The sequence below is a fragment of the Somniosus microcephalus genome, chromosome 1 (assembly GCF_052327205.1).
Source record: "Somniosus microcephalus isolate GS21.2 chromosome 1, FLI_Smic_1.0, whole genome shotgun sequence".
NCBI lineage: Eukaryota > Metazoa > Chordata > Chondrichthyes > Squaliformes > Somniosidae > Somniosus > Somniosus microcephalus.
The window spans coordinates 55,588,725-55,603,425 of record NC_140987.1 but is presented as its reverse complement, the minus strand read 5'-3'; the positions used below and the strand labels follow the sequence as shown (position 1 = coordinate 55,603,425).

At 45.9% G+C, this 14,701-nt stretch overlaps 1 protein-coding gene across 3 annotated transcripts in view; it reads right to left on the bottom strand.

Moving 5' to 3' along the window:
- Nucleotides 1-14,701, bottom strand: part of erbin (erbb2 interacting protein) — a 244,683-nt gene that overhangs the window by 178,550 nt on the left and 51,432 nt on the right. The gene's annotated exons all lie outside the window — the stretch shown is intronic.

Here is a 14,701-nt window from a genome sequence, read left to right as displayed (position 1 = left end):
TATATCTAGGTCCGACATTTGGATATTCACTAATGGATAAGCATTCTATATGCTGTAAAGTTTAGCACATATATATGCACTGGATAAAGGGTTGATTTAAAAACAATGCAGGACTCCACTATTAGAATTTGCCTGCTTACCGAACAAATTTTATTTAGTCATGGCAAGGTATTGGTTAGGAACTGTGGTAAACCACTTTTATCGTTCACTATCGTTACACTATGGTTATCACTGTTATATCGTTACACTATGGTTATCACTGTTTACACTGTTGTATCACTACACGAGGTCGCCTCTTGTCACGCTGTTATACCTGGGCTGACCACTGCTGACTCCGCCCATGGCTCCACCTACTTGCCCAGGTATAAAGGTGGTCGACTGGCTGGTATTCCTCCTTGTTGGATCCGATCACCCACGAGGGTGGGCTCTGTTATTTAGCCAATAAAAACCTATAGTTACTTTCTTAACTCGTCGCTTTTCATTGGATGAATTGATAGGTATATCAGGAACCAGGTTGACAGTAGGCTCCCGAGTTCACAAGGGCAGACGATGAAGAAGTCCAACACCGCCTTCAGTGCGCCTGTGCAGCCTTCGGTCGCCTGAGGAAGAGCGCGTTGGTCTCCACTTGGAGATGCAGGGATTAATTAGGGATAGCCAGCATGGCTTTGTCAAGGGAAGATCATGTCTGACCAATTTGATTGAATTTTTCAAAGGGGTGACTAGGTGTGTGGATGAGGGTAGTGCAGTGGATGTGGTTTACATGGATTTCCGTAAGGCTTTTGATAAAGTCCCGCATAGGAGACTGGTCAGGAAGGTAAGAGCCCATGGGATCCAGGGTGCCTTGGCACATTGGATCCAAAACTGGCTTAGTGGCAGAAGGCAGAGGGTGATGGTTGAAGGTTGTTTGTATGACTGGAAGCCTGTGTCCAGTGGGGTACCGCAGGGATCGGTGCTGGGTCCCTTGCTGTTTGTGGTCTACATTAATGATTTGGATGTGAATGTAAAAGGTATGATCAGTAAGTTCGCAGATGACACGAAAATTGGTGGGGTGGTAAATAGCGAGGAGGGAAGCCTCAGGCTACAGGATGATATAGATGGGTTGGTCAGATGGGTGGAACAGTGGCAAATGGAATTTAACCCTGAAAAGTGTGAGGTGATGCATTTTGGAGGGACTAACAAGGCAAGGGAATACACAATGAATGGTAAGACCCTAGGAAAGACAGAGGATCAGAGGGACCTTGGTGTGCATGTACATAGATCCCTGAAGGCAGCAGAACAGGTAGATAAAGGTGGTTAAAAAGGCATATGGGATACTTATATTCTATGCCTCGGCTAATGAAGGCAAGAGCAGGGAGGTTATGATGGAGCTGTACAAAACGCTGGTAAGGCCACAGCTGGAGTACTGTGTGCAGTTCTGGTCGCCACACTATAGGAAGGATGCTTTGGAGAGGGTGCAGAGGAGATTTACCAGGATGTTACCTGGGCTGGAGCGTTTCAGCTATGAAGAAAGACTGGACAGGCTGGGTTTGTTTTCCTTGGAGCAGAGAAGGCTGAGGGGGGACCTGATTGAGGTATACAAAATTATGAGGGGCATAGATAGGGTGGATAGAAAGGAACTTTTCCCCCTTAGTAGAGGGATCAATAACAAGGGGGCATAGATTCAAGGTAAGGGGCAGGAGGTTTAGAGGAAGAACTTTTTCACCCAGAGGGTGGTTGGCATCTGGAACTCACTGCCTGAAAGGGTGGTAGAGGCAGGAGCCCTCACAACATTCAAGAAGCATTTGGATGAGCACTTGAAATGCCATAGCATACAAGGCTACGGACCAAATGCTGGAAAATGGGATTAGATTAGATTAGACAGGGCTTGATGGCCGGCGTGGACGCGATGGGCCAAAGGGCCTCTTTCTGTGCTGTATAACTCTATGACTCTATAATAACTGCTCAGTGATATAAAGATACTGCTATAAATATCACTTCATGATACTGAATCATGACTGAAAGTAACAGTGTAATAAAACTAAAGCAATATTGGAAAAAGCAAGTATCTTTAGTATGGCAATTCTTGTTCTTTGAATGTAGCTCAATCTTTTACATACCTTAGTACAGGTCTATGAGGGGAATGTCATTGGAATAGCTGCCCCTCGGGAGTTTTCTGCTCTGCGGTCATGTGATTTTTCCCAAACTGCATAAATGACATGCCCACATATTGAGCCGTAATTTGCGGCCCCTACGGGCGTGTACGAGGTGCACACGCGCGCGTAAGGGCCGTGCAAGTTCCAGGTTTAGGCATGCGCTAAAACCTGGAACTTGCAATGCATCAAGAATCTTCGACAGATCCTCCACAATCCCGGGAAAAGGGCCTCCACGGGCAGAGAGTTGGGCTATTTGCCCAGCGAGTGCCCGTGAAATTCTTATGCCCAGTAAAAGCAGGTGCAAGGCCTGCTTTTACCAGTGTAAGACTTTTAAAGAACAGAAAATTAATTTTTCTCAAAGTTCATACATTTAAAAACCTGCGAAATAAGCCAAGTTTATTTTTAGCCCCTTTAAAATATATAAATTTATTTTTCAATACATTTAATTTGTTTTAAATATTTCATTAAATGCCATTTTGTTCACATAAGAAATAGGAGCAGGAGTAGGCCATTCGGCCCCTCGAGCCTGCTCCACCATTCAATAAAATCATGGCTGATCTGATCTTGGTCTCAACTCCACTTGCCTGCCTCTTCCCTATAACCCTCGACTCCCCTGAAGTTCAAAAATCGGTCTATCTCAGCCTTGAATATATTCAATGACTCAGTCTCCGCAGATCTCTGGGGTAGAGAATTCCAAAGATTCACAACCCTCAGAAAAAATTCCTCCTCATCTCCATCTTGTACGGGCGACCCCTTATTCTGAAACTATGCCCCCTAGTTCTAGATCCCCCCACGAGGGGAAACATCCCCTCTGCATCTGCCCTGTCAAGCCCCCTCAGAATCTTATATGTTTCAATAAGATCACACCTCATTCTTCTGAACTCCAATGTGTATAGGCCCAACCTTTCCTCATAAGACAACCCCTTCTTCTCAGGAATCAACCTAGTAAACCTTCTCTGAGCTGCCTCCAATACAAGTGTATGTCTCCTTAAATAAGGAGACCAAAACTGTACACAGTACTCTAGGTGTGGTCTCACCAACGCCCTGTACAGTTGTAGCAAGACTTCCCTACTTTTATACTCCATCCCCCTTGCAATAAAGGCCAATATTCCATTTGCCTTCCTGATTACTTGCTGTACCTGCATGCTAACTTTTTGTGTTTCATGCAAGAGGACACCCAGATCCCGATGTACCGCAGCATTCTGTAGTCTCCATTTAAACTATATTTTGCTTTTCTATTCTTCCTACCAAAGTGGATAACCTCACATTTTCCCACATTATACTCCATCTGCCAAATTTTTGCCCACTCACTTAACTTATCTATATTCCTTTGCAGACACTGTCCTCCTCACAACTTGCTTTCCCACCTATCTTTGTATGGTCAGCAAATTTGGCTACAGTACATCCCTTCATCCAAGTCATTAATATACATTGTAAATAGTTGATGCCCCAGCACTGATCCCTGTGGCACCCCACTAGTTAGAGTTTGCCAAGCTGAAAATGACCCATTTATCCAGACTCTGTTTGTTAGCCAATCCTCTATCCATGCTAATGGGCCAGAAATTCGCGGCCAGAAGCGTGAGTACGGTTGGGTTACTCACGCATCTGGCCGTTGGAAATGCCGGCATTCAGCAGGAACAGCGCATGCGGGGATCGCCGGCATTTCCAGACCCGAGGTCTATTCACAGCGCGTGCGACTGCACAGGCAGCGCTTGCGCAGTGAACTTTGTAGATTTCACTGATGGATTCAGTGAGGGTAAGTCCCTAGAACTTGCACTTAAAAAAAGCAAGTGTAAAGTTGTTCATTGGCTGGGGAAGGAGATATATTTTATGGAGGAGCTTATGAAATGCAATATTTAGGTTTGGGAAAGGGAGGGAAGTTATTTTAAGAAATTTTAACTAAGTTTTAAACTTTAATTTTTTTTTCTTTTTTTTTTTAAAAACGGGTTTTCAGAACGGTAGGTAGAAGGAGCAATTGTGGCTGTGTGAATGGAATGTGAGAATGAGTTATGTATGTATGTCCACATATATTCCTTTACGTATATGTATGTATGTTTTATATTCCTTTACTAATGTGTATGAATGTATATTTTTAATTATGATTTTCCAATAAGTTACTTTCTCTGAAAGTCATAATTAAATAATGCATTCATACACATAAGTAAAGGAATATATACATAACACGCAAAGGAATATATACAGACATACATACTTTCAGAAGCTCCACGATAAGAAATATCTTCCTCCGCAGCCTCTGGAGCAACTGTACCCATGCTTTTTTCATGTGTAAGTTGTAATGACTGGACCTCACTGAAAGCATTAATGAAAGCGGCGAATTATACTGCGCACGCGCTGCCTGTGCAGTCGCACGCGTTCTGCCTCTGAACCCCTTCGTTCAGAGGACAGGAAATGCCGGTTTTCCCCACATGCACTGTGCATGCTGAAAACCGGCATTTCATCCGGCCAGATGCGTAAGTACCCCGACCGTACTAGCGCATTTGGAAGGGAATTACTGGGCCAACATTTTACATGTCAATAAAATAAAAAATTTAACAATTGCACGACTTGTCCCCTCGCATCTGCGACTGAGGGTTCAAGGAGGTGCATTGCGCAAGAGGTCATCATCGTACGTATCCTCACACTGTTCCCTTTGGGGAACTGTATGAAGTGGTGGAAGGATTTATGGCCGTGATTAACGCTCATTCCGTGACCGTAACCATCTTTGAACCAGCCATTAGGGTGGTTAGTCCTATGGCGGGCGGGTTTTACGGGCTCCCACAACCCATCTGAGGGGGGGGGGGGCCACCAACACCCACGGACGCAAGCATCCCGCTGGATGTCCACCCAGAATTTAAAGTTGGAGCTCCGACTCCACTTGCCGGGACTGTCTGGAGTGGGGTTCAAAACCCTACTCCTTCTGGCCCAGCGGCGGGGATGCTTACTGCTACGCAAAAGGCCCACTCCGCACAAAAGGTGACACCCATACGTTTCCTGCGCCTTTTCCCTCCCCGTGACTGGAGCCCTATGCTGCCACTTGAAAGACCAAGTTATCATCTGCCCTTTTTGCGGCGCCTTTGACTTCTCATTACCAATGATGAGCAGGCGCTGCGCCTCCACCTCCTTGAGGAGATTGCGGAGGTCATCAGTTCAATTGTGAGTTCTTTTAATGCCGTGAATTGTGCTCATTCCAGCCATTTCACGTTGCTAATCGGATTGGGCCTTTGGCATAGCGGTAGGATCCCCGCCGCTGGGCCAGATCAGGGTAGGGTTTCTGAACCCCGCTCCAGACAGTCCCGGCAAGTGGAGTCGGAGCTCCGGCTCTAAATTCTGGGTTGACATCCAGTGGGATATTTGCGTCCGTGGGTGTGGGTGGCCCCCCCCTCCTTGTATAGCTTGTGGGAGCCCGTAAAATCCTCCCGCCATAGGACTAACCGCCCTAATGGCTGGTTCAAAGATGGTTACGGTCACGGAATGAGCGTTAATCATGGCCATAAATCCTTCCACCACTTCATACAGTTCCCCAAAGGGAACACAGTGTGAAGACACGTATGACGACGACATTGCTAAATAAATAAATGGAATTAAAAAAATTCTTTTAGGGCTTTTAAAAGTCTTTAAATTGCTTTAATTCTGTTTAAAACTACTTCAGATTACTCAAAATAATGTAAACATTTAAAAAAGTTGATGAAAGTTACCAAAATCTTCAAAAAACTTCCAAAAACCTATTTAAACTGCTGCTTTGCATGTAAAAATGGTTAGCAGCTTGACAGAAACATTGGGGGCGTGTCCAGTGAAACTGAGACCTCAAGGGGCGTGTCTCACTTGCACTGCACGCTCCTGACTTCGCGCTGGCTGCACTCTCGGGCGGCGTGACGTCATACGCTGCCCGGGATTCTTCTTCTGGAAACACCAATTCCAGGCGTCCCTGGAGCTGATCGGCAGTAGCGCGGGGTAAGTGTAAATACGGGGCTTGCACGCGCTGCAAGCCCCGTTCTGGAATTTCTGGGCCAATATATTACCCCCAACACCATGAGCTCTTATTTTGTGCAGTAACCCTTCATGTGACACCTTATCCCTAGTGAGCTCCTTTGCCATCCTTTGCTCTCTTTCCCCCCAGCCTCCTCTCTTCTGCTGTTTAAGCTCCCCTGGCTCTAATAGTGGGTGTGTAGGAATTTACGAATTCCTACGAATAACTGAGATCGACACCAGAGAACAATTAAACAGATCTTTACTCAACGGAGATGCCATGAGGACTGACTGGGCAGTCCCGTGGTTTGCGACGTGACGTCATCGCTTTTGCCCGTGCTCTTAAAGGGGCCACGCCCCATACATGCAAACTCTATATACAAAACACAGTAATGCCTAACACAATGGTACAGGTTTAGGCTGGTGTTAGAACATCGTTAAAGAGAATTATATACAGTTAGCCAGAGACATTCAGTGGTTCTGCCACAGGTGCATTTTTATCCCTAACTGCAAGTTCAAGCTGCAAGGTTAAAGTTACCTGAGCCCACTGCCCATCCCCCGACCATGCCTGTTCTTTGTTCTCAGTGAGCACTGGCTCTTCACTTAAACTTAGCTCCCAAAGCGAGAATACCAATGCTAATTTGATCCTGTGGGAGACAACATCATTCATGTCCGAGGCCGGGACCCAGGAACGAGGACGAGCCCAGCAGCGAGGTCAAGGCGCAGGAGTGGCGCGGCATGGGCCAACAGCGGGGTCGGGCCCCAGGGAAGGTGTGGCACGGGCCAACAGCGAGGTCGGGAGGACCACAATGCATCCTACAAAACCCACACAAAGAGGACCTGCGGGAAGGATGGAGGAGGACAGTAGGAATATGTTTGTGTGTGTGTGCTAGGCCGTTGTAGCAGAGCCTAGTCTCCAATCGTCTTGGATCCCCTTGTCATTGGACCAAGACCTTGCTCTGTCAAGCCAGTGTGGTAGCTGGTGTGCAACAACCACCCCACGTTAAAAGAATTCACACACAGGCATCTTCCACCCGTTAAAATGAAGTTCGGGACCTGGAATGTCAGGGCCCTCATGGACGATCCCAACGGTGACAGTACGGCGTTCCGGTCTATCGTTGCCCGGGAGCTCAGACACTTCGACATTGACATCGCCGCCCTAAGTGAGACCCGGCAGGCAGGGGAAGGCCAGCTCAAGGAGCAAGGCGGTGGTTACACCTTCTTCTGGAAAGGCAAAGCCGAAGAAGAACGCCGCCTCCACGGGGTAGGCTTCGCCATAAAAAATGAACTGGTCGGGCGTCTCAGGGACTCCTAGTGGTATAAATGAGCACCTCATAACTCTTCGACTCACCCTAGCCCGAAACCAGTGCGCTACGGTCATCAGTGCGTACGCCCCAACACTGGAAGCCACAGACGAGACCAAAGAGGAATTCTACTCCAGCCTCGAACAATCCCTGTCCAGGGTCCCAACGGGCGACAAGCTGATCCTCCTTGACAACTTCAACACCAGAGTTGGAAAGGACACAGACCTCTGGGGAGGTGTGATCGGCAGAGAGGGGGGTAGGGAAAGCCAACTCCAACGGTACCCTCCTCCTGTCGAAATGCTTAGAACATGGCCTCGTCATAACCAACACCTTGTTCCGTCAGAGAGACAAGTACAAGGCATCATGGCAGCACCCTTGTTCCAAGCACTGGCATCTGCTGGACTAAGCCATCGTCCGAGTGAGGGACCGCAAGGACGTCCGCATCACCCGTGCCACGACAGGAGCGGCCGACTGTTGGACAGACCACCGCCTAATCTGTCATCTCCATCAATGTAGCCCTAAAACAGCGGCGGCAACAGAAACAATGCCGCAGGAAAATTAACGCTGGAGCACTAAAAGACCCCGCTAAGAAAGCCCTATTCAGCCTGCGCCTCACAAACAACCTGACGACTCCCAGTGATGCAGAGACACAGAGTGCCCACAGCATCTGGTCTGCACTCAAGGCCTCCATAATCAGCACCTATGAAGAGACGCTCGGTCACTCAACCAGGAAACACCACGACTGGTTCGACGAGAATGACCAGGAGATCCAGGAGCTAATAAGCCACAAGCACAAGGCATTTCTGATCTGGAAACAGCAACAGAACTCGAGAGCAAGAAAGCAACTCTACAGAAGCTTGAAGGCCGAGGTCCAACAAAAAACTTGCGACCTAAAGAACAGATGGTGGGTGGAGAAAGCGCAGGAGATCCAGCAGCTAGCCAACAACCACGAAGTGCGTGGATTCTTTAGCGCAGTCAAGACCATCTATGGCCCAAGCACCCAAGGCCCTTCCCCACTGCAGGCCAAGAACAGAGAGGTACTCATCAAGGACAGGGAAGCAGTCAGTGCCCGCTGGAAGGAGCACTTCGAAGATCTCCTTAACCACGACTCTGTGTTCGACACGAGTGTCCTCAACTCCATCCCACAGCATGCTACCCGCCACCATCTCAGCACAACCCCAGCCTGGCATGAGGTTGAAAAGGCCATCCGACAACTGAACAACAACAAGACCTCAGGAGCAGATGGAATCCCCGCTGAGGCACTAAAGCATGGCGGAGAAGCACTACTGGCACGAATTCATGAACTCATTTCTCTTATCTGGAAGGAGGAGAGCATGCCAGGGGATCTCAGACACCGTAATTGTGACCATCTTCAAGAAAGGTGACAAATCCAATTGCGGTAATTACAAAGGAGTTTCCCTGCTATCTGCCACAGGGAAAGTCATCGCAAGAATCCTCCTCAATCGCCTTCTCCCAATGGCCAAAGAGTTCCTCCCAGAGTCGCAATGCGGATTCCGCCCACTAAGGGGCACAATGGACATGATCTTCACCGCACATCAATTACAAGAGAAATGCAGGGAACAGCACCAACCACTGTACATGGCCTTCTTTGATCTCACAAAGGCCTTCAACACTGTCAACCGTGAGGGATTATGGAGTGTCCTCTTCAAATTCGGCTACCCTCAAAAGTTTGTCACACTCCTCCGCCTGCTTCACGACGACATGCAAGCCGTGATGCTGACCAACGGTTCCACCACAGACCCAATTCATGTACGAACCGGGGTCATGCAAGGCTGTGTCATCGTACCAACGCTCTTCTCAATCTTCCTTGCTGCAATGCTCCATCTCACCCTCAGTAAGCTCCCCATTGGAGTGGAGCCAATTTACAGAACAAGCTGGAAACTGTTCAACCTCCGTCGCCTCCAGTCCAGATCCAAGGTCGTCCCATCCTCGGTCATCGAATTACAGTATGCAGACGATGCTTGCGTCTGCGCTCACTCGGAGGTCGAACTCCAAACCATCGTAAACACCTTCACCGAAGCATACGAGAGCATGGCCCTTTTGTCCCTTGATTTTCCACTATTATTGAGATGCTTTTTGTGTCTTCTGCTGTGACGACAGATACAAAATATTTGTTCAAAGTATCTGCCATTTCCTTTTTTCCCCCCCATTATTCATTCCCCACTCTCATCCTCTAAGGGACCAACGTTTACTTTAGCTACTTATAATTTTAAATGTGATTTTTTGAAATTTATTTGAAGTGTACGTATATTTTTGGGGGGTATTCCCATTCGTACTTGAGGATTCCGTACATACAGAATCCTCATAAGCATGAATGGGGATCCCTTTCTTTCATTGGTTGGGCCGCATACATGATACCCTTGTGAACCGCCTGCGCTCCTAGGATACATGGGCGTCTACGCATAGAAGCCCAGGAGTGCAAGTGTCTGAACCTCCGGGACCATCAGGTAAGTTTGTAGATTTTTTGCTGGTCGAAGGCATCTGCCCGCGAGAAGACTCTGACCACAAATTCAGGGCCATTAGGCTCAGCTTTCATTCCAACAGACACAGGCTGTACTGTAGGTTATTCTTATAAAAGTAAAAGCATCAACATTATATTACTAAATATATGATCTTCATCCTACAAGCGCAAGACAAGTCTACACAAGCAGCAAACTGAAATCATCCCAAAGGGAAATTCATCAGAAATCATAGAAACATAGAAGATAGGAGCAGGAGTAGGCCATTCGGCCCCTCGAGCCTGCTCCGCCATTCAATGCGATCATGGCTGATCATCCAAATTCAGTACCCTGTCCCGGCTTTCTCCCCATATCCCTTGACCCCTTTAGCCTTAAGAAATATATCCAACTCCTTCTTGAATATATTTAATGAACTGGCCTCCACCGCCCTCTGTGAAAGAGAATTCCACAGGTTCACCACTCTCTGGGTGAAGAAATTCCTCCTCATTTCAGTCCTAAATGGCTTACCCCTTATCCTTAGACTATGACCCCTGGTTCTGGACTCCCCGGCCATCAGAAACATCCTTCCTGCATCTAGTCTGACCAGGCCTGACAGAATTTTATAGGTTTCGATGAGAACCCCTCTCAATCTTCTAAACTCCAATGAGCATAAGCCCAATCGACACAATCTCTCCTCATACGTCATTCCTGCCATCTCAGGTATCAGCCTGTGAATCTTCGCTGCATTCCTTCCATGGCAAGAACGTCCTTCCTCAGATAAGGCGACCAAAACTGCACACAATACTCAAGGTGCGGTCTCACCAAGACCCTGTACAACTGCAGCAAGACATCCTTGTTCCTGTACTCGAACCCTCTTGCTACGAAGGCCAACAGACCATTTGCCTTCTTAATCGCCTGCTGCACCTGCATGCTTATCTTCAACGACTGGTGCACAAGAACACCCAGGTCTCTTTGCACTTCCCCTTCTCTCAATCTGTTGCCATTCAAATAATAATCTGCCTTCCTGTTTTTGCCACCAAAGTGGATAACCTCATTTATCCACCTTATAGTGCATTTGCCATGTTTCTGCCCAATCACCCAACCTGTCCAAATCGTACTGGAGTTTCACGACATCCTCCTCACAGCATACCCTCCCACCCAGCTTTGTGTCGTCTGCAAATTTGGAGATATTACATCCAATTCCCTCGTCCAGATCATGAATATATATTGTGAACAGCTGGGGTCCTAGGACCGATCCTTGCGGTACCCCACTAGTCACTGCCTGCCACTCGGAAAACGACCCGTTTATTCCAACTTATTGCTTTCTGTCCGCCAACCAGTCCTCTATCCAAGTCAATACCTTGCCCCCAATCCCATGTGCCTTAATTTTGCACGCTAATCTCTTATGCGGGACCTTATCGAAAGCCTTCTGAAAGTCCAAATACACATCCACTGGTTCTCCCTTATCTATTTTACCAGTTACATCCTCAAAAAAATCCAGTAGATTAGTCAAGCAGGATTTACCTTTTGTAAATCCATGTTGATTTTGTCCGATCCTGTCACTGCTTTCCAAGTGCTCTGCTATTAAATCTTTCATAATGGACTCTAGCATTTTCCCCACTACCGATGTCAGGCTTACCGGTCTATAATTCCCCGCTTTTTCTCTACCACCTTTTTTGAATAGTGGGGTAACATTAGCTACCCTCCAATCCATGGGTACTGTTCTAGAGTCTATCGAGTTCTGGAAGATGACCAGCAATGCATCTACTATCTCCAGGGCCACTTCCTTAAGTACCCTAGGATGTAGATTATCAGGCCCTGGGGATCTATCGGCCTTCAGTCCCATCAATTTTCCTAACAGCATTTCCCTACAAATACTGATTTCTTTCAGTTCCACCCTTTCATCAGACCCTATGTTCCCCGGCATCTCTGGGAGGTTATTTGTGTCCTCCTTTGTGAAGACAGAACCAAAATACGTATTTAGTTGGTCTGCCATTTCTTTGTTCCCCATTATAAATTCCCCCAATTCTGACTGCAAGGGACTTACGCTTGACTTCACCAATCTTTTTCTCTTTACATATCTATAAAAGCTTTTACAGTCAGTTTTTATGTTCCGTGCAAGCTTACTCTCATATTCTATTTTCCCGTTCTTAATCCCTTTGTCCTCCTTTGTTGAATCCTAAACTGCTCCCAATCCTCAGGATTATTGCTTTTTCTGGCCAATTTATATGTCCTCTCCTTGGATCTTATGCTATCCCTAATTTCTCTTGTTAGCCACAGTTAAGTCACCTTTTTTGTTTTATTTTTATGCCAAACTGGGATGAACAAATTCTGTAGTTCATCCATGCGGTCTTTGAATGTTTGCCATTGCCTATCCACCGTCAACCCTTTGAGTGCCATTCCCCAATCAATCCTACCCAACTCGCTCCGCAGACCATCGTAGTTTCCTTTATTTAAATTGAGGACCCTAGTCCGAGTCAACTACTTCATTCTCCATCTTAAAAGAAGAATTCAATATTATGATCGCTCCGACCCAAGGGGCCTCATACAACAAGATTGCTAATTAATCCTTTCTCGTTACATAATACCCAGTCTAAGATGGTCTGATCTCTGGTTGGTTCCTCGACATATTGGTCCAGGAAACCATCCCGTAAACACTCCAGGAATTCCTCCTCCAGAATATCACTGCCCCTTCATGGGCTTTGCCATTCATCAGAAGCTCTTCTGCATTCTTCCCATGCAAGGCCTCATTCTCAGCTACATTCTCAGTTCCTTGCTAGCACAAATAACAATGAAAACCTACACATAAATAGTTTGAAGCACAAGGAAAGGCTCATGCTCATGTGCACAATGAAACTACATTGATCAAATTTAAAAATAAAAGTTGATAAAATTTGACTAAAGCTAAAGTATATATGTGAATATTCTTCCTCATTCATTCAACTCCAGATGCAAATAGATGTACACAAGTCATCAGTATGGAGGTGGGGGTTCAGCATGTAAATGTGTAACACACCTTCGATTAGGATAATGGGCAATATAGTATTCTAACAGATAATGCTCAGAGAAACCATTTAGGTAACATCCCAACAGATAGTATTCAGCTAAACACTCTCCATGTTGTTCTATAATGCTGCCACAGCACGAGTGGCAGCATTATAATATTCCCTGTTGAATTGGATATTTTGATAGTTCCTCTGCCTCATATTTGGCAAGAAGCAGTTTCATAGTGTGCATGTCAGAATTCCCCTTTTAACAGTGGTTGGACCAAAAGTCCAGGGAAGAGTGCTGAATGATTACCATTGGGGTTAATCAGGGTTCTAGGAGGATGCGGATTGCTCTATGTTCCAGCTAGTTTCTTGTTCCAGGCTGATTGGGCCCAAAAGGGTAGTTTGCACACATTAAATGGTCTAAAATGCCTGCAATCTGTTCCCTAAAAGAGAATTTAACTTCAGAAGGAACACCGCTGAACTTTTATAAATTGGAATTAGCAGAGTCTGAAAGCATGAAATTCTCATCGAGAACCACTTGGTGGGAAAGCAATCGTAAGCACGACTGAAAAGGGGAGAAGAATTTAAGATTATCTGCAAGTGGGACTTGCATTTGAATATGAATGTAGGGAAATATTTCTCGACTTCCGCAACACTTAAGGGGTTTAGTATGAAGTTCTTGGAATAGTACTGAATGGCTGATTTCCCAAAAGGCATAACCTAAAATATGTAAACCATAAGCGAATGGCAAAGGATTTAATCAACCTAAAGTTGGAATTGAGCATGAGAAATCTGGAAACCAGTTGTCATAAGCAAGTCAAAACTATTCCTGTCCAGGCCCAGTATGCACATTTTAACTGGCAGCAAGTACAAAGAAACCCATAATACAGATTATTCCCTGATTTTGCAAAAGGGTAATTTAAGAAATTTTCATGAAAAGTCCTTTTGTCTCTTCCCAAGAGCTACCAAAGCCAAGTTGCTAGATGGTAAGTACAGTATCAATCACAGAGAGTTGACAAATGAAACGGTCAGCATTTCTCAGTGTAGTCAGAAGCTGAAAAATATAGATCTACATTGGGAATACAAGAAACCAAGTACATTTTAAAAGAAAGCTTTATTTGTAATAAAGTAAAGTAGTTAAGTCAAAAAGCACCACTGACTCCAAAATAAAAATTCTCTTAAGGCTCCAGTATTCTTTGCCTTTAGCCAAAATAACTGTTCTACTTTGAAAGCAGCAAGCCGCATTTGGCTAGTGTGAACAGGAGTCATTCATTTGGCTAATTCACATTAAGCCTCCAAATTGCCCGCCAAGTCACACACCATCCTGACTTGGAAATATATCGCTGTTCCTTCATCGTCGCTGGGTCAAAATCCTGGAACTCCCTACCCAACAGGGAGTACCTTCACCACACGAACTGCAGCGGTTCAAGGAGGCGGCTCACCACCACTTTCTCAAGGGCAATCAGGGATGAGCAATAAATGCTGGCCTTGCCAGCGACGACCACATCCCATAAAACATTTAAAAAAATTTTTTAAAAGCACCTTATAAATGGTCAGTCAAAGCAATGAGCATTGAAGCCATTTTATATTTGAATAGATTAGTTGGTACAAAAAGCTGGTTACACCAGTAAAGTTCTCGCCAGTGTCCTGGCCAATACTTAACCCTTAATCTAAATACAGATTATCTGGTCACCATCACATTGCTATTTGTGGAAACTTGCTGTGCGCAAATTGGCTGCCACATTTCCTGCATTACAACACTTCAAAACTACTTCAAAGTGCTTTGGGACATCCTGAGGTCATGAAAGACGCTATATGGATGCAAGTCTTTCTATTTTCTTACGTCCTTT